Genomic DNA, 20,324 nt, shown 5'->3' on the forward strand with positions numbered 1-20,324 from the left:
TAAAAAAATATTTTTTAAGTTTTGGACTTCTTTCTCTTTCCAAATACTAAGGAGGACTGGGAGTAAACAATTGTCTTCCTGTTATTATTTTTGTACTAAATTTGAAGATATTAGCATTTTCCTACACATTGAATTGGCTGATTTGAACTTTTGGCCTTCTGTTTCTACTTTCCCTTGGGAACTGTCTGCTTATCTCACTCTCACTTTCTGTAAACACATTTCAGAACTTTTCCAAATCTTCGGCTTTTGCTGGTTAAGCTCCTAGGGGGTGCCATAATTTACTGCGTGAGACATGGAAGGTTTTAAACAGCTTTTTTCTGACTTCCACCAAAATTTTAAACAGATTCTTTCTAATTCCTATAAAGCTTTTATGCAAGATATTCAGGACATCATGGAAAATATGAGGTCTGAAATGTGTCATCTGGTTGGAGATGTAGTGGATGAAACTGAGGAATTTAACAGTGATAGAAATGTTTCTTCTAAGAGTAAGATAGGGATTTCTATTGAGATGCTGGATGAAGATTGGATAGTGGATTTGGAGAGATTTAAGGAAGAGAATGATCTGCAAGCAACTAGTGGAACTGATTTTCTGGTGGAATGCCATGGAAAGAAGGGGTCATTATGTATGGGAGGTTTTCTGAAGAGAAGTTGGAATTTCTGAGGGGGGCAGTTGGGCTGTTCGATTTTCTAAGAAAAATGCTGTGTGCACATCGTGGAGATATGTAAATACTCTGGTTTATTTTGAAGTGGGATAAGGGCTTATGAGCTTTTTAGTCTGATTTTTATTATAGTAGACAGAAATGTATAGAATAGTAGTAGGAAGGGAATAATTAAATAAGTACTATCTATTGGGGGGGAAGTTATTTAGGAGGTTCATATGATTTTTTTTTTATTTTTCAGTATAAGGGGAGGGAGTAACTGTACTTAATGGTTTTTATAATGTGCCAAAGTGGAATGATTTATAGAAATATTGTGGTATTTTGGTTTAATATAGAGTAAGAGATTGATTATGGAAATTCTGTATATCCTTGCTGTTAAAAGTTGGAAGCCACATCTTTCTGTAACTTTGAAAAAAAAATTATCTTGTTTTTTTCACATCTTTTTAGTTTTTCTTCTTCTTTCTTCTTTTTTTTATTGTTTGTAGCATTTATCTTTGAAATTTAATAAAATTCTTATAAAAAATATTTTGATCCACCTTTCAGTGGTAAGGCACTTTATCAAGAATATAACGTAACACTGGTGTATCCAAAGGAAGTTTTTACATGATGTAACATATACTCACCATAATTCCTATATAGTCTGGCAAATAGTTCATCTTATATATGGAACCAAAGGAATATAAAATAAATCATGGGGAAAAGAGAGCATATTACAATGTACAAGGCTGCTAATGTAAAAGAAAGCTATTTTAAGGCAGATTTTAAAAAGCCTAAAATGGAGGCAGCAGCTAGCTGAACTTGCTGCTTGTAGAATAGTGATATTACTTAAATGCCATCAGGAAATACCAGGCCTGTGGACTGATCAGAATGCCAAAAAACATCCTGGATGAAGACACGTCTGTATTCTGCCAAGAAAATTATATCGATGTGTGCATGTAATCACCAAAGGTTATGTTTGTCTCATGAGTGTCTACTGTTATATTTAAATAAATACCACTTCTGTACTTAACTGAATGACAGGAATTCAGCTGCTAAATGTGTATATGCAACCCATGTAGGGCCCTGAGGAAATAAGGATTCTAATTTCCCATGGGCAAGGAAGTTCACTTGGCTGTGGCCCTCTCTGTACATTCCAAATGAGCACTGGATAAGAATCGCAGGAGGGAGAAGGATGATTGAAACTGTTTCCTTCAGGTGCAGAATAGAGGAGGAATCACCTAGTGCCCTACTTTCCATATCTATTCTGCTGCTGTTAGGTACATAAAAGGGTTAATGCTGGAATAACCAAAGGCCATTCCTTTGGGACTGTTCATGCTATTTACCCACAGGATTATTTCCAGTGGCTCTGGAAAGTTCTGTGCCTTTTGATATATAGAGGTATAGAGACAATGTAGATTATAATTAAGTCTTCTGCCCTTCTATCTCTTGCCTGTGGTTTGTGTCTCTTTCTCCCCGCTTTTGCCTGCTTTTTCTCCCATTTTGCCAGTTATTTTTTTTAACGTTTGCTGATGTTTAATAAACATACATCAAGCTATAGAGTGTGCTAGTCAAACTGAATGGCATGTGAGCTTGCTCTAAACTGGATATAGGGATCACCTAGGAACATGCTGGGTGCAAATTAAACTGGAAATTACTCATAGTAGTTTTCTAGCACTTCTGAGATTTCCATGTCATGGAAGATTAAAATGTCCAAAGAGGGCTTAAAATTTTAAGCCAAGAGAGAAGGATAGTTTATTACATTTCCAAATAAAATTGTGAAATAAAATTTAAGGGAAACTGGTCATGGCTCTCATCTAGAATAAAACACAGTTTCTCAGGAATGGGAGACAGGATGATCCAGTTGCTACTGGATCAGGACTAAACATTTTTCTAGGAATTTTTAAGAATAGGTTAGTACAGTATATCTAGATATGCAAAACTGCTTCCCTTCAGGAGCATGACAGCATCTAACAGGTATCTGATGATCAAATCAGTAAGTCTTCCCAACATAGCATGCCAACAATTAGGTTGTTTCCCTAAGGCTCAACATATTTCACAGAAAACTTCTTATCTCATACCAAGTCAGTTATTGGACAGGACCAAACAGGAAGTGTTTGCGGGAAGTGACCAGGCAATCGGAAGCTAATAGTAACTCAGACAACGTTCTTGAAATATTCATAGATAAGCTAGCTGGTAAAACCAATGAACTGTTGGGCAGAAGTGCCCTCAAGACTCTTGCAATGGCAGCTTTCATATTTTCCAGCCAGTATGGCCAGTGTCTCTTCAGCCTTGAATTATGATCATAAGGAGCAGTAGTGTGCAGACCAGGAGGCAACATGAATGAATGGGGAGCAATGGTACAATGCACTGCACAAGAAAGCCTCACAGCTATGAACCCAAAGTCCTCTTGTATGTCACACACCACTATCCTCTATTAGCAGTGAGCTATGAATCAGAATGGCAGAGACTCTGTGCTAAGTAATCTTTGGCAGTTCCTGCGCTTTCCAATCCAGACTGTGCATGTGTTCCTCTAATAAAACTTCTACAGAGAGATGCTTCCTCTGAAAACGACATTGATTCAGAGCCCTGTGCTCTGCTGAGCACCATGACAGTTTATGCAGAAAGAAAAGAAATAGCTCCTTTGTCTGTAATAAATGCTTCCTGATTCTTTGAGTGCTGAATAGGCATTGCATACCAATACGTCTTACACAAAACAATTGCAGACTTTATAGATGAGTCTCATAGTGCTATGCCCAAATATATAACCATTCCCTTAAAATAAAAATTTAATACCTTATTCAGGAATATGTGGAATTCCTCTGGGTTGGAGCTGACACTATTCCATGCTGGCATCTTCTGGCTGGGGGGTTCTGGGAGTTGAAGTCCACACATCTTCAAGCTGCCAAGGTTGAGAAACACTGGTCTAGACTGCCGAATTGTGCCCAGCTTTGGGGGAATACATTTTGCATTAACGGCTATCTCAGTACAATCCCATAAAACAGAAATTTTAAATTTCTTGTCTTTACACATTCTTTCCTATATCACGTCACAGAAGTATAAGGAGCAAACTTATAACAAATTGACAGTGGGTCAATCTTATTCAGCATTGGCCATAACAATTAGATGGGATTTTCTGGGCTTTCAGAGAGGATTTTCTCTAACCATACCTGGAGATGCCAGGGATCGGATATGAAATTTTATTCATATAAAACATCACCTGCCATGGAATCCCTGTTTGTTTTTTACATACTGAGGAAAAAGAAGAGGTGGCAATTTAAAACAAAAAATACTCTTAGAACAAGTCTTCTTCCTCCTACCTATTTCATTCATTTAAATTACGTAAGTTTAGTATCTCTATACATTTTTAACTATTTTTCCTTTCCAAGGATTGTCTAATATTGATTGGCATTTAATATTAAGAGTAGGTATTCTGTTTCTGGGCTGTAAAAATACAAATGACCACTAGATGGCAGCAGAGAATTATATAAAGCACCATCTTTTCTGCCTTCTAGTGATTGTTCATGTTTTTGCAGTACAGATATTGTAGGCCTAACTAATACCCTCTTAACCCATATGTATTGTGTACTGTAATTTTTTTTCAAATAGTTTGTAGTCAGTGGTGGAAAGGTGGTATTGCTACCTTATGAATAAAATAAATATGCAGAACAATGGAACTATGTACTTTTCTGTTATTTGGGGAATAAATGCTTAATAACTCCATCATTTCCAATAATACAGACAACAATTACCATATGAGACACTATATGATACATGACTTAATTCAGAATGACCCTGGCAAATTTTATATGCATTGCCAAAATCTATCTGAATGACATACGGTATGTAAATTAGTATTATAAGGAACTCTTAATTAAGTTTCTATCATGATTCTTCTCCTGCAGATTTTCTTATTTACAGTGCAGTATGGACTGAGCTAGGTTAGAAACAGCAACACCCTGTAACTTGAAGAACCCAGTGATTATCATGCTATAATTTTCAGTAGCTATTTCATAACGTTAGAATGCCTCTCATAGCTCATTGCTTTTGTGGATCAGGGCAAATATGCTTTCTGGAAGGAAGAAAAGCAGACGCAATGACATGTGTAGGGAAAGAAAAGATGTTTTTACCTCCTACTCAGTATGTGCTTAAGGCTGTAAATTAAGTGATGTGAGATAAGCCACAAATCTATTAAAAAGAAAAAGTAAAAGAAAATATGGCATGCTGATTTCTCTGCTGCAGCAGAACTTGGAAATTCAGCACAAGATGCTTGGGGCCAAACGAGACAATAAGCATAATGTGCATTTTGTGCCATTTTCTTTTCAAGACTGGAAGAGCAGATGTACTCTATTAGGATTGGGACTGGAGTGAATAGCAAAAGGATTTAATCATTCCCTGGATGATTTTTTTTCCCCACGTTGCTTTCTAGGCATTTGTCCTTGACTTCTGTCACAGACTGCATGGTTTGACTGTTGGTTTGACTGTGTACTTCAAACCATCTTGATCGTCTGCTGCTGCTGCACCACACAACCTGCCACCGTGGGATTTATTTATTTACTCACCGACTTGGATGGCCCTCCACCCACCTTTTTGTATTAGGTTTCAGATTCCAGTGACCTAAAGCATAGTCTTTCCTTGTACTTTGGCAGGCTCTATGGCTAAAATGGCAATGATTTAGGACTATTAGACTATTTGTGTGGCTTTTTGATGCCATTTAAAGATTGACTGGATTGTTGCAGCCCAGATATAGTATACTTCTCTGTCTCTGTTCTCAATAGTTCTTTGGTTGTTTTAGATGCACTGGACAGAAATGACAGGAATGTCCATTGAAAACAATGGCTGGGTTTGCAGGTTATATTAAGCCTCTACCATTTGTGTAACTATGACATATCAAACATGACACAGTTGGTTGGAACTGCATGTGAAGATATAAAACACAAAACATGGTTTATGAATGCTGGAGAAGTGCAGCATTTGATGAACTTTCTTCTAGGAGCTAAGGTTCCATACGCCTCCTCTTCTGAGGAATGTTGTAGAAAAAGACAGAATTGATGAAAGCCAGCCAGACCATGTTTAAAATGACCACTTTGAGTAGCAGCAGTGAGAAGAAACCAAAATTTTAGAGTGGAGCATGGAAGTAAAAGCTAAGAAAACAGCGGGAAGAGAAATAGGAAAGCTTCCAAATATCTTTAAAAAAAAAAAAAATCAAAAACACAGTTGGGAGAATCTATGTGCTCAAGAAGAGAAAGTAATAATCCCATTGATCAGGAACCAAAGGGAGCAGAACATATCACAGAATATCACTGTGACCTTTCAAGTTTTTCCTACAAACCAAAAGGGTGCTTGAGTCTCAGGAACCACTGAGCACACTGAGCAGTGATCCAACAGTGAGTGTGCCTCAATCCATGATGGGGCCAGGAGAACAAATGACAGCAGCTTTCATGTCATCTTGGCTTTTCTGGCAATTACCAGACAGAATCCACTTTAGTGCACCCTTCAGGGCTGATTTTTAAAAAGTGTTTATTTTCACTATCTGGTTCATTTCCAAAGAACAGTGAGAAGATAAGCTTTTTAAAGGATTTCATTGTCCAACAACAAACAAGTCAAAGTGGAAAGTAATCCCACATTTTGCAGCCCGGATCTGGGCCCCTAAGTTTAACTGGCATTTGTCCAAATATTAGCACACACACACTCCATCATTTTCTGTCACATACAAATACATTGAAAGGGAGATGTTTTTCCCAAGTGGATTACTAAGATAAACTTATTTGATTTGCTTTGAAAGAAACATCTGCCCAGAATTTTTTCCCTATATATTCAGGGGAAAAGTAGCTGATAATTTCCTGGGTTACAGTTGTGCACAGGGAGAGAGGAGGCTACTTGGATGTAATGCATCTTCACTAGGACTACAGGCCCTGATTGCTAAATGTATAATGAGATGATTAAAGACAGCGCCAAAAGGTTTATGTACTCACAAATAGTTTTTTTGTTTTGAATTTGGAATGATGTTTCTTTTTTGAAGTTTGTTCCTGCATTCATTGCAGTGTGTTAGGATAATGACATACTCCTCTAACAGAGGAATGCATATTTTATTTTATTATTTTATTTTTTGCCTCTGGTTAATAATAAGAGCTCATAATGCTCTATCAACCCAATAGCTGAGGAAATATAGGCAATAAGGGTACCAACATGCACATTTTGTTATTAATCATTTGTTGAAGACAAGGTATTGTGACAATATGGGCCATTTGGAGCGATAAAATACATAATCTTTAATATAATAAATCAGTCTGGCACAGGGGACTCCAAGGAATCCCAAATCACTGGCCAGGAACCCAATTATTTGAAGTTAGAGGTAAGGAAAAATCCACTGATAGGTGAAACAACTGAAGGCAAGAAATAGTTTCTTTTTTTTATGACAAACATACAAGTCATCTGAGAAGCTTTGATTTACTGTTTGCCTAGCTTACAGGGTCTGAATGTTCAAGGAAAAGAAAAGCTGAGCATTTACAACAATACGTTAGGCTATGGCAAGAGAATGTATATTTGGGTTTTGTTTCATAGGAAGAGAAAAATTGGATTTACAGTGCAGAATGTGGATAAATCTTTTGGACTAAATAATTATAGGGAAAATAATCAACCCTAGGGAGAAGTTCATATGAAAGCGTAATGTACTTGTCATAAAAAAGTTTTTTTTTCAGGTGGAATGAGATGGAGTAATTTATAATGCCCAGTAAACATGTAAAGATTTTAAGACTATGATTGGCTTTCACAAGATGTCCCAGATCAGTTGTGTGTGAAGATCCTTACCATAAACCTGTGATTCAGCAGCTACTGTAAATATGCTTTATAATCCAACCCTGACTTCTGAGCCTATTGATTTTCCTCCATCATATACTTAGTTGCAAGCACAAAGGTGTGCAGCATTATTCAATTCTTGCTTTTGTAAATCTTTTCATTATGGTTTGCCATTTTTCTGTTTGAAAATCTCTCCTTTCCTCTACCATCACCAGCACAATCCATAGCTTGCATTTATGATGCTGACAATTGCAATGGCATGATAAGCTATGGTTAAGCAAATCTGGAGGAGGCTACTTTCAAATTCCATCTCACAGCCAGTAGGGAAGAGGGGATGTACAGAATACATGGCCAAAGCTAGCAACAACTCAATCAAGTCATACTATAGAATAGTGCAGGAATTAAGCTATGGCTTAATGCAATCAATTGACCATATGCAAATCCCCAGCTGCCAATTTGCAGCCCCTTGAGAACTCTGAGATCATGAAGCTGAAATTTGGCAGCAAAATAGCTGATTTTCAGTGCTATGATTTTTAGGGCTGGGGAAGGGACAAATGAGATGTAAAAATGGAAGGGTTAAGCTTCTTTTCACATTTATTTTGCCAGAAAAGGTGAAAGGTCCCCTATGCAAGCACCAAGTCATGTCTGACCCTTTGGGGGAACGCCACTTTCGCAACGTTTTCTTAGCAGACTATAGCGGGGTGGTTTGCCATTGCCTTACCCAGTCGTCACCTTCCCCAGCAAGCTGGGTGCTCATTTTACCGACCTCAGAAGGATGGAAGGCTGAGTCGACCTGAACCGGCTACCCAAGAATCCAGCTTCTGCTGGGATTGAACTCGGGTCATGGGGAGAGTTTTCAGAATGGGGTTGAGATACTTGGCTGTGCTGATCATGTGATTCATCAGGACTTGAACCCTAGTGTGAATGTAGCACCTGTCTACAGTTTTTTAAAAATAGCTGCAGCTTTTCCTTGGAATATGCAATGGCTCTATGCAGCTGCCAGATGATCCTGAGAAAAGACATGACTGCTTTAAAAAGTAGTACACAGTTGCTATATGCATATTTAGAAAACTAAGCAAAGGTTTAGAAAATCTGTCAGCATTGATAACATTACATGATTTGTCAGGAATAAGGATAAGGTAACTCCCTAACTGCTACAACCCTTCAGGACAGGATAGCAGTAATTAAAATAACAGCATATCACAGGACCAAATATTGTCATCTGCCTGCATCAACTCATATTCACAAATCAGCCTTTGGTGAAAGATTTTCCTCTTTCATCACAGAATTTGAATGTGAATACCAGAAAGACAGAGGGGTTTGAGGAAACACAAGGATGGCTATCTTGGACATATTTAAGTAAATGTACATGAATACCTGTCTGATTTAAGGCCTACCCAAGACAGTCCCAAGATATTTCACTGTCAAGGCAAATGGTGCACATGCACACATAACTATATTCAACATACAGATATTGACCATAGTGAAAGTGCATCTTCCACTACACTTCCATCTGCACCTCTAATGCTCCAACATGGTGCACTTCAGATATACAGTTAAGGAGATTATGGGCATTGGGAGCACCAGTAAAGGAAGATGCCTTAGCAAAGATTCACCCCAAGTTAAATTCCTAATTAAATCCATCTGCACTTTTGCCCAGATTCAAAAACATGTTGTCATGGAGGATCCCAGACTTTTTAAAATTAATGTGCTCAACAGTTTCTCAGCCATCCCCAGAAGGTAGCTATTTTTCTGATATGTATTCATATCACATGGTGACTGCAAAGCTGCTAAAGAGCTCACTAAAGAAGTGTGGCAATAAAGCTGGCCAGGCATCCTAAAGGACATTCTGTTTGGAGATGAAGAAGTGTGATGATTTTGCATAATAACATCTGCAGAGAACTAGGATGTTCCCTTGTATAATATGTGGTCATTTGTGGAAAAAGATACAGGGTTTATCTTCCTGATTCATAACTATGACATGGGAAGGTTAATGAAGTCATTCCTACAAACTCTGATAAAATACCAATTCTTAGCTAGCATTCTGAATGTTTTTTGTAAAAAGGCCAAATTCTATTGTTGATTTTTAAAAACAATTTCCTGATCAAGCTTCACATGTGGAATATTACAGTTACAGTTGTCACATGAATTGGTCACAAAAAGATTCATCCCAAGATATACTTGTACTCAAAATATAATCACTAAAAACAAGGTTAGTAATGGAAAGTGCTATCTCATTAATTTCATTTGGTTTACTCTAAGTATGATTATGTCTTGATTAGCCATTTGGGAATGACATAAAAAGAAATCCAATGTAAGAAAGAGTGAGATTTTGATCTTCTTATGGATATAGGGATGATAATCCTAGAATAAGAAGGTGAGGATAGCTAAACACATAAAGATTCTTATACCTGCCTATATCCTAAAATAAAGATAAGAACATTTCTAGGAGAATCTCTATAGCACTGAGTATATAAAATCTCTCTGAGTCAAGCTTGACATCTGGTGACTTCATGGACATGTCCATGAAGTTTTCTTGACAACATTATGGGAATAACTTGCTATTACCTTGTTCTGAGAAGTTTTTCAACTTCCCTACTTAGCTAGCAACTTTGGGAGTCCTTAGTGGTATTCCAGGAATATACATAGAACCTAGAATCCTCTCATTTACATCTTATCTGTGAGGTTCTTGATCTTTATGCCCCAAATCCAGCAACTCATAGCACGAGCCACTAGAGATATGCATAGTTCTTTATTGGGACAGCATCAAACTCCTTTTCTCCTTTTCCTTTCGTCTTCAGCAAGTCGGTGAGGGGCAGTGCTACTTGAGCGAAGTGGAAAGTGAACTACTGATGAAAATTGGCAAATCCTAAAAAATTCTGTAGTTGCCTCCTGGTGTGGGGTAGTTCCCAGGTGACTACATCTCTAACCTTAGCTGGGTCCATCCCCATGCCCTTGCTAGAGATCCTGTACCCTAGGTAATCCACTTGCGTCTTGTGGAACTCACACTTTGAGAGTTTTGCGTACAGTTGATTTTTTAATAGCTGCTTCAGAACTTCTTTCACCAGCATCACATGTTCCTCCATTGTTTTGGAGTTTAGGATGTCATCTAAATAGACTAAGATGTCTTGGTAGAGGAAGTCATGCAGGATTTCATTTTTGAGGTGCATGAAGACCCCTGGTGCCTCCTGCAGTCTGAACAGCATCACTAGGTACTCAAACAGCCCGAGTTGGCAGTTAAATGTGGTTTTCCACTCATCCCCTTCTTGAATTCGTACCCTGGCTTTCTGTGAGGTTCTTGATCTTTATGCCCCAAATCCAGCAACTCACAGCACAAGCCACTAGAGATATTTGTAGTTCTTTATTGGGGCAGTATCAAACTCCGTTAAAGCTACCAATGGGACCTACTTCCTCCCGCCTTCTGTTTTAAGCCTCCCACCTTCCGCTTCTGTCTTGCCCCTTCCTCTCTTTGTTTTGAGTTCTGTGTAAGGCTGGAGCACCCAGTCACAATTAGCCATTGCAAGTGGGTATTCCATCCTTACATTATCTCAATAAATAGGAGAGAGAGAAAGGGAGAGGAAGGGAGAGAATGCTTGCATTTTACTATAGTTGAGATTTATCCACACTTTCTTGCCAGCATGAAAGTGACACTAAAAATAAAGAGTATGAAATATGTAACTATTGGGATCCCAAGTTCCACTGTGACTAGCCTTTTCTTCACTTGCACTGGGTTGTGGGTGAATGTAGGTATTTTATTTCTTCATAATGTGGCAGGAGATAGTGGTCCAAAGTAGCAGTGCCAGTACCCTTGATGATCCTCTGGTGTCAAAAGCACAAGACTCTGGTCTCATATACCTCCATTCTAGTGAAGTGATGGCTCTACAGTCCAAAAGTGAATTGTTAAAACCAGGCTGCTGCATTGTAATGAGAGACTGTAAAACAGTGGAACTATACCAAGTGGTTTCCAAAACCTGTATGTCTTCCTTAATGATTCTGTAATGCAGTGACTCAGTGCAGTTAAATTCTGTTTTTTTTTTCTGCAAGCAGACCTGAAGCTTATGTCTCTTTTGAAATTACTAGTCACTTTTTGGTTTGAGAAATCCCCCTATATTCCATCAATAAATCTTATGTAACTGATACGAAGGATGCAAAACTGAACTTCTTACAATTGCTGCTATCACAAGACTTGCCCCCGCAAAGAGAGTTTCCTGATTCATGAGATCCTGGGCCTATGTCTTCCTAAATTCTTGATTCCAATGTGTAAGAAAGAAAGGAAAAAAACAAAAAGCACCCTTCGGTCTCCCCTATGCTTCTGCTGCTAACAGCTACAAAGGGATGCACTTTATTCAGTATCCAGTATCAAGGGAGTGAGGGCCTTCATTAACATCAGCTAATCTTTCTTTGACTTCTAGTTGTTGATCAGGGGAAGATGCACTTTTCAGCTGCTCTTTTTTTAAATACAATTGTCCACCAGCCGCAAAGGACACCTTTTAAAACTGTATTAAGCCACAGTGATATCTCTTTCACTGCTAGTAGAGCTAGGAGAACAAGAATAAAATTCTACATTTGTTTACTCAGAAATAAATTCTACTGAGTTAATACAAGAGTAGATGTTTTGACCATTAATTCAATTAATTTCCACAGCAGAAAATGACTATTACAACAAGTTCAGAACGTGTAACTTGTATAAGCTATAAGCATTTAATGGATGTTTTATACACACACACACACACACACACACACACACTGGTGCGTGTGTGTGTGTGTGTATGTATGTGTGTTTGTATGTATTATGTATGTGTGTGTGTGCATGAGTATGTATGTATTTATATGTATGTATGTGTATGTGTGTGTGTATGTATGTGTGTGTGTATGTATGTATGTATGTATATGTGTATGTGTATATATATATATATATATAGATATATATATCTGATAAATAGTGTGATTGGGTTTTAGAAAATATTGTTAGATTATTAAAAATACTGAATCTACAGTTATAGTGTATCCATTTGAGAGAGATCATGGACTAAAAGCCTTGGTGTATTCCTTTTCCTGGAATAAGACCATTGGTATGGCATGAATATGTTAATATATGGGATTAAATGCACAGTTGGTTCATTATTGGGGAAAAACAATAGAAATAATTTTAATCTGTGATTTGGTTTTTGTGTTCCTTTCTGAAATGACTGGAAATAGTGAATAAGGAATTAGGAAAATCACCTGTGCCATTAACAAGATCATTCATACAAGTTACATAGGAACCTGAATGTTTCAGGTTCCCTCTATGAAAATTCATAACTAAAAATGTTAGTCTGGCCTCCAGTCTGGGCCTAGCCTACAATCAGGCTCCAGCACACAGCAAATACATTCATATAGAAATGAGCCAATCTGCTTCCATGGGACAAATTTCTATGGAATTCCATAAATTAATTCATACTCACTTGATGCCAGATTAACTGGTATTAGAATCCTGGTGGAAACTTTTGCTCAGTGTTTTAAATGAACAATCACAGTACACATTGTGCACGTCTATAATTACTGCAGGATCTCTTCAGATATATATTATTTACTGAGCAACTCAGTTTTTTAAAAAGTGTGAACCAAAGGATTTTGGAATAAATCACATTGCAACTGGGAAGGCAGGAAAATACTGGGGAGAAGAATCTTCATAATGGGAGAACAATTCTTCCTGAATTTGAAGGCTTAAGAAACTCTGTTAGGGCATGGAGAAATACACTGTATTTTTCTTCACTTGAATGCCTTCTCCTCTGCTATTTCAATTGGCGCTTGAATAGCAGATCCTGGCAACTACTCTGCCAGGCAGAATTCTATATCTTTAGCAACTTAAACTTACTTAACCTATTTCTTGTGGACTTCATTGATAATATATTGGAATCAATAATGGCAAATTGCCAATAAGGCAGCTGCTGGAAACAGAATAGATTTAACTTTCGAAAAGCAAATCTTATTGAATGAATTCAACAAATCTGATAATATTGCTTGACATCATTCACAGGGTTCAAAAAAACTAGATAAATGTTTGGAACCCTTAAATCCTCTAACTTGGTAGCCATCCAAATGCTCAAACTCAAGCAGTTAAAATATAAAACAATTGTGCATGGGATGATTCTTGGAATAGCTCTTGGGGAAATTTTCTTGGCATTGGAATTCTCAAACTCCATGGTCCCCCTTTGTGTTGAGAACCAAAGCGACAACTTTCACTTGCTGGACCTCTGAATGCCAAGTTAATGCAGCTCCCAAGGCACCTTCTTCCAAATTTTGATGTTAGCTTTCATTTCACTTTCATGGAATTTTCCTTTAAAACTGGCAATCCCACTATGCCAAGTAGGGAACTGCATTAAAGTTCAGCAGCTGAAATAAGCACCCCAATCAAATGAGATTATAAGATTTAATAATTTGTAGTAAAGTGACTATAGCATAAGTCACTTTTCAGGCAGCCTCTGGTATTGGGGCAGCCTCTGGTATTGTGGGATAGAGTGGGAATGAATCTAAATTGAATCTTCCTCAGAGTTTTCATCTGAGTACAAGGAGGCTGAAAAGAATAAGGAACAGGGCTGCATGTGGGCCCCTATCCTCTACCAAGTGTCGTGAAGAGTCATGTTACAATATAATAAAGATTAGAGTGTTGGATTATGAAAAAAGAGATTAGCATTCAATTACCATGAACAGATTCATAGAGATAAGGTGAAAGAGAATAGATTCAACGATTTGGCTCACAGAACAAAAAATATGCCTCAAAATTCCTTCTGTTCAGGGGGAACAGAAGAACTAGTAGTTATGGAGTGTTTCTTCATTGAAGGAAATATATACAGATGGCAGAGGAGAAAAAGGATTGTCAGTATTTACATCATGGAACAGAATGTTAATATTTTCCTAAATGGAAAATTATTTTTAACTTTGGTTTCATATATAAAAGGTTTATGCCATTGTTCAACACTGGGGTGGGGGCTGAACTGTGAAAGAAAGGCATGCAAAAAAAAAAGTTTCCATTCTACATATTAATGTAGACTGACTTAATTGGTGGATATAATTAGTGAAATTGCATCTGACTGCCTTCATACAACAAGGCTCCTCTGGAGGAAATTGTGTATACAGACAGGTTTCAATCATGAAATACACTACATTTAATTTAATCAAGTTTATCAAATAAACCACAATTGGGTGGATTTGCTTGTAAACCATGATTTACAAATCATAATTGTCTGGCTTCTACAATGTGCTAAGCACAACCAACTAAATTACATTATAGCCTAGTGCATTGTTAAAACACTGAGTCACGATCTGGGGGAAATAGAAAAACTCAGTTGGTAGCAAGGTATTTTGAACTCTTGATATATGCTATTCCTGACTGTGTGGACCATAACAAATTGTGGCAAGTTCTTAGTGGTATGGGGATACCAAGTCATCTTGTCTGCCTCCTGAGGAATCTGTGTAACTACCAAGTAGCAACAGTAAGAACAGACCACAGAACAACGGACTGGTTTAAGATTGGGAAAGGAGTATGGCAGGGCTGTATACTCTCACCCTACCTATTCAACTTGTACGCAGAACACATCATGCAACATGCTGGGCTTGAGGAATCCAAGGCTGGAGTTAAAATTGCTGGAAGAAACATTAACAATCTCAGATATACAGATGATACCACTTTGATGGCTGAAAGCGAAGAGGAACCGAGGAGCCTTATGATGAAGGTGAAAGAAGAAAGTGCAAAAGCTGGCTTGCAGCTAAATCTCAAAAAAACCAAGATTATGGCAACCAGCTTGATTGATAACTGGCAAATAGAGGGAGAAAGGGGCGCTGCGGGTTAAACCGCTGAGCTGTAGATCGGAAGGTCGGCGGTTCGAAACCGCGCGGCGGGGTGAGCTCCCGTTGCTAGTCCCAGCTCCTGCTCACCTAGCAGTTCGAAAACATGCAAATGTGAGTAGATCAATAGGTACCGCTTCGGCGGGAAGGTAACGGCGTTCCGAGTCGTCATGCTGGTCACATGACCCAGAAGTGTCCTATGGACAACGCCGGCTCTAAGGCTTAGAAACGGAGATGAGCACCGCCCCCTAGAGTCGGACTCGACTGGACTTTACGTCAAGGGAAACCTTTACTTTTACCTAGAGGGAGAAAACATACAGGCAGTGAAAGACTTTGTATTCCTAGGTGTGAAGATTACTGCAGATGCTGACTGCAGTCAGGAAATCAGAAGACCCTTAATCCTTGGGAGAAGAGCAATGACAAATCTCAATAAAATAGTTAAGAGCAGAGACATCACACTGACCACAAAGGTCTGCATAATTAAAGCAATGGTGTTCCCTGTAGTGACATATGGCTGCGAGAGCTGGACCATAAGGAAGGCTGAGAGAAGGAAGATAGATGCCTTTGAGCTGTGGTGTTGGAGGAAAATTCTGAGAGTGCCGTGGACTGCAAGAAGATCAAACCAGCCCATCCTCCAGGAAATCAAGCCAGACTGCTCACTTGAGGGAATGATATTAAAGGCAAAACTGAAGTACTTTGGCCACATAATGAGAAGATAGGATACCCTGAAGAAGATGCTGATGCTAGGGAGAGTGGGAGGCAAAAGGAAGAGGGGCCGACCAAGGGCAAGATGGATGGATGGCATTCTAGAGGTGACAGATTCGACCTTGGGGGAGCTGGGAGTGGCAACAACCAATAAGAAGCTCTGGCGTGGGCTGATCCATGATGTCACGAAGAGTCGGAAGCGACTGAACAAATAAACAACAAAATGATGCACCATATATAACTATAGTGTTGCAATTGATGGTAGCTTCTTTGTAAGTATGCTGGCCTTGGAATACAATAATTTGATGCAAAAGGGATATTGTCAAAATAATTTTGCAACACATTTTGCTGTCCCTTTTTTATATATTTGTCTATACCATTTTACTCATATACTGTAATGTTTTTATTATCAATGTTGATTGAACTTCATTACATGCTAAGTTGTCTTCTCAAAAAACACCACACTATCAAAATTCATATATTGTAAAACTTTACCTCTTAGTAACAATTAATCCTTGGCTGATAAAATCATTAAATCCTCACTCAAATTTTATTAGTTCAGTTTTTTTAATTATTGTGCAATAGATGTACATCACTGCATATTTTAACTTGTTTATAAAAATATCAGTCTAGAAGTTATTTCTTTAAAAAATATGATCCCCAAATTCATGCTGAAGAAAGCCTGATACGGTGTTAATAAATGTCTTTACTTTGTGTCCATTATCCTCTTAAATAAGGATCAATAGTACTTAATTAAGAGCCTGCTTAAAACCCAGTCAAACAAAATGCCAATACAAATTAACCTTCCTCACTTTGTATGTCAGGGTCAGGTTGTTAATTAAGGAAATCCCAAAAAAGAAAGAAGCTCCAAGAAAATTAAACTTTCTTCTCTTCATAATCAGTTGAGAATATATGATGACTGAATTATACATTTGGTGAAACTTTTAAGTTTTCTTTCATTAATTCTTACTCGAAAGGTTAGTAGATATTGTATTAAATGCAAAAATATAAAATTGGAGAACTGTCTTTCCCTATAAAATTGAGTTAACCAGTGTCATTTGTCTATTAAAGCATTGTTTCAATGCAAACTTATTATAAAGTAGGAAAATTGTCTCTCCTATAAAATCTAGTTAGCAAATGTCATTTGTCTGTTGAAAGCTTGACTGAAATAACTACATGCATTAACTTTACTAAAAAAAGAAAAAGAACCTATGCTTTGAAGGAAGAACTTAGGACTGAATTGTACTTCTTAGGGAACTTTCTCTTCCTTTGTTGAGGGTTGCTGCGGCATTTTTTGAGTGGTGGTGGTGGTTGTAGCTTCTGAAAACAAAAGTCTCACTGGATTAAGAACTCTAAAAAAATCCAGTCTAAAAGCAAAGCATTGATCATAAGGATCAAATCCAAACTGTATTTGGGCAATACGTTCATTTGGTCAACTGGAATATCACATGCATATGTGCAAGGTTTCAAAATCCCTGGATGTTTTCATTGTGGGGAGGGGGGGCTGACAATATTGGAATAATCAAATGCATACATGCTTGTATGGGCATGCTTCATTAGCCCCAATGCATCTTCTGTCTATTTTAGACTAAAGAGGAAGAAGATGCATAAATAGTGCAGATATATTTATTTATTTATTTTTTAAAATATTGCACTGGGCAAAAAATAAATCAATAAGTTCATGTTCTGCTATCCTTCTGACAGCTCGAGGGGTCTCCCCAAATTTTATCTCCTTACCCTATGAAGTAGATGGATTGTTAACAGTGTTATTGGCCCAAATTAACTCAGTGACCACTATGGTTGGGCTGAGACTTAACCTGGGTCTTTCCAATGCAAGTCAACTCCCTTAATACACTATTCTAGTTTGTATGGCAATGCAGAAGACCATTGTTATTTCAAGGAGTTTAAGTGACATAATTTGATTTTCTCCTTCACATGAAGAAGCTTAGAGTTTATTTTGAGTTATACTAATGTTTAACTGGCTTGTTTTTTATTTATATTTGAAAGGTGGCAGGGGGGAGAAGAGAAAACTCCAAGACTATTTTTGTTAAACACTAGCTTATCTGTATTGTTTCCCAGGCTCTTGGATTATGTCATAAACAGGTGCTCCAGACCACGGGAACTCTCCAGTCAAGGTCAGATCCTGCAGCCTCAGCACCATGGAAACAGGGTCACGAGGTTTTAGGGCCAGACTTTGATGAAAACCTTAGGGTTGCCTTTTGAATTTGGGAGCTTCTGCACAGACCTGAGTGCTGGGTGCTGTGGAAACTGGGCCATCCTGGGGTATCTCCACTGTTCTTATTAAGGGGCTCCTGACAGCTTGTGGGAGATTGGGTTTCAACTTGCTTGGTATGTTAGATTTTTCTTTCTTTATGCTATGCTTTTTACGCTTCTGTTTAATCTGCCAAACTGTGTTTCTGTTTAAATCTGTTTGCTTAAGTTTATAACAAATTTTAAACTCTCTTTATCCACTGGTGTGCTTATTGCCTCTGGATCTAAAAGAACCAATTGTCTGACCACCTGATCACTGCCTGGACACTTGGCAGAACATAGTTTCAAACTGGTTCTCTTTCGTGAAAAAATAAAAAAAGATTACACAAATTGAGACTATCCAGAGAAGTAATATCTTTTTAGTTACTCAAACTCCTCTGATAATTACAAACAACGGGTATTTCATGTATTTTCCTGCACACCATCTATTTACTAAACACCAGAGAGCAAATGTATTATATTAAATATGGGGCAAAAACCTTTGCTATTGTTACCTATAAAATAATCATGAAATTTGCAACAGCCTAATGTCAAAACTAATTTAAGGGTTAGTGAGTTCAAACATCCCATTTAACATATTAATCAACACAGTGTAAATCAAACTGAACATGTTTCAGATTTAATATCTTTGGTACTAAAGCTTCTGACAAAAAGAAACAGCATAGCTGGGAGGATGTTACAATCACAGAGCTAAATATATTTTTATATATACTATGTTAATTTATTGTGCTATTCAATTCCATTTTGTGAAAGCATATATCCAAGAAAGTGATACCTCATGTAGTTTATTGCTCTACAGTAATAATATAACTGGGCTGAATTCTCCTCTCACATTTTCAAAAGACTCCTCCTGTGGAGGAGGAATATTTGGCAATTTTCAGGGGTGAACATATTCTTTAATTAAAAGGTAGTAAAGGTTGTTGTTGTTGTTGTTGTTGTTAGGCTTTGCTCCTACTTCAAGCATGGTCTGTGCTTGTACAACCAATTGCAATTGAGATTCCTGAAAATAATTAGCCAAGCAAACAATAATGTAACATTCTGCCCAGAAATCTTATACATGCATTCAAGCAAGCTGCCATTAGAAGTAGCATTTGTTGCTGTTGTGTTAGCCACTTGGGTTAGCCACTTGTTTAACGATCTTAGAATTTTGACATCTAAAAACTGATTCTTGGGGAGGGGGGGAGTTTACCACATTCCCATGAAATGCTGAAAAACCTAGATTGAATAGTTTGACCCAGCAGTACTATATATCCAGTTGAAATTTGAGTCCATGAAAAATCAGCACCTTTTTTTAAATTAATATTCCCCTTCTCTAGCTGTTCTTCAGAACACAATTACTAGCTTCAAATAAAATATAACTTTGATAACATTTTGCATTGCAAAGTCTTGAATGAATTGTTATAAAAAACGGTTATGTGGGCAGTTTTTCAAGCCATGATCCCATATAAAGTCATTCAGGAATGTCATTGCTGATTTAACTTAACACAGGTGGCAGATACTCTTGTGAGTACAGAATTAGAATAACTTTATAATGAATTAATATCTGTGTATTTGTAACAAAGTCAATCCTTATCTATACTCCAGAATTCAATGTGTTACTTTCCGACATGGGGAGCTTTGAGGGGATTATCTTGGAGAACTATACATAATGTCTTAAGGCTAAAGCTTCCATCAAGAAGATATACCCCAATATAACATCCAAATCAGAAAAGTAAGAAAGATCGACTGATTCTGTCTTTATAGCCAATGGGTAAATCATTCCCTTCAACTGTCTTTATAGCCAATGGGTAAATCATTCCCTTCAACTTTCATACCATGAAAATAATCAACTTGTAGTTTTACACACTCAGAGAATTAACTCTACACAGTAATCAAGAACAATCCTGAGAGAATAATCCATTTTTTTAAATTGCATGATACCTATAAGTCTTGATTCGTGACAATTACATGATAAGTCCATGAAGTTTTATGGAAATAATTTTCAGAAGTGGTTTGCCCTTGCCTTCTTCCTAAAGCTGAGAGAAAGGGATTGGCCCAACGTCATCCAGCTGACTTTGTGCCTAAGCTGGGACTAGAACTCACAATCTC

This window comes from Candoia aspera, chromosome 4 (assembly GCF_035149785.1).
Source record: "Candoia aspera isolate rCanAsp1 chromosome 4, rCanAsp1.hap2, whole genome shotgun sequence".
NCBI classification, from domain to species: domain Eukaryota; kingdom Metazoa; phylum Chordata; class Lepidosauria; order Squamata; family Boidae; genus Candoia; species Candoia aspera.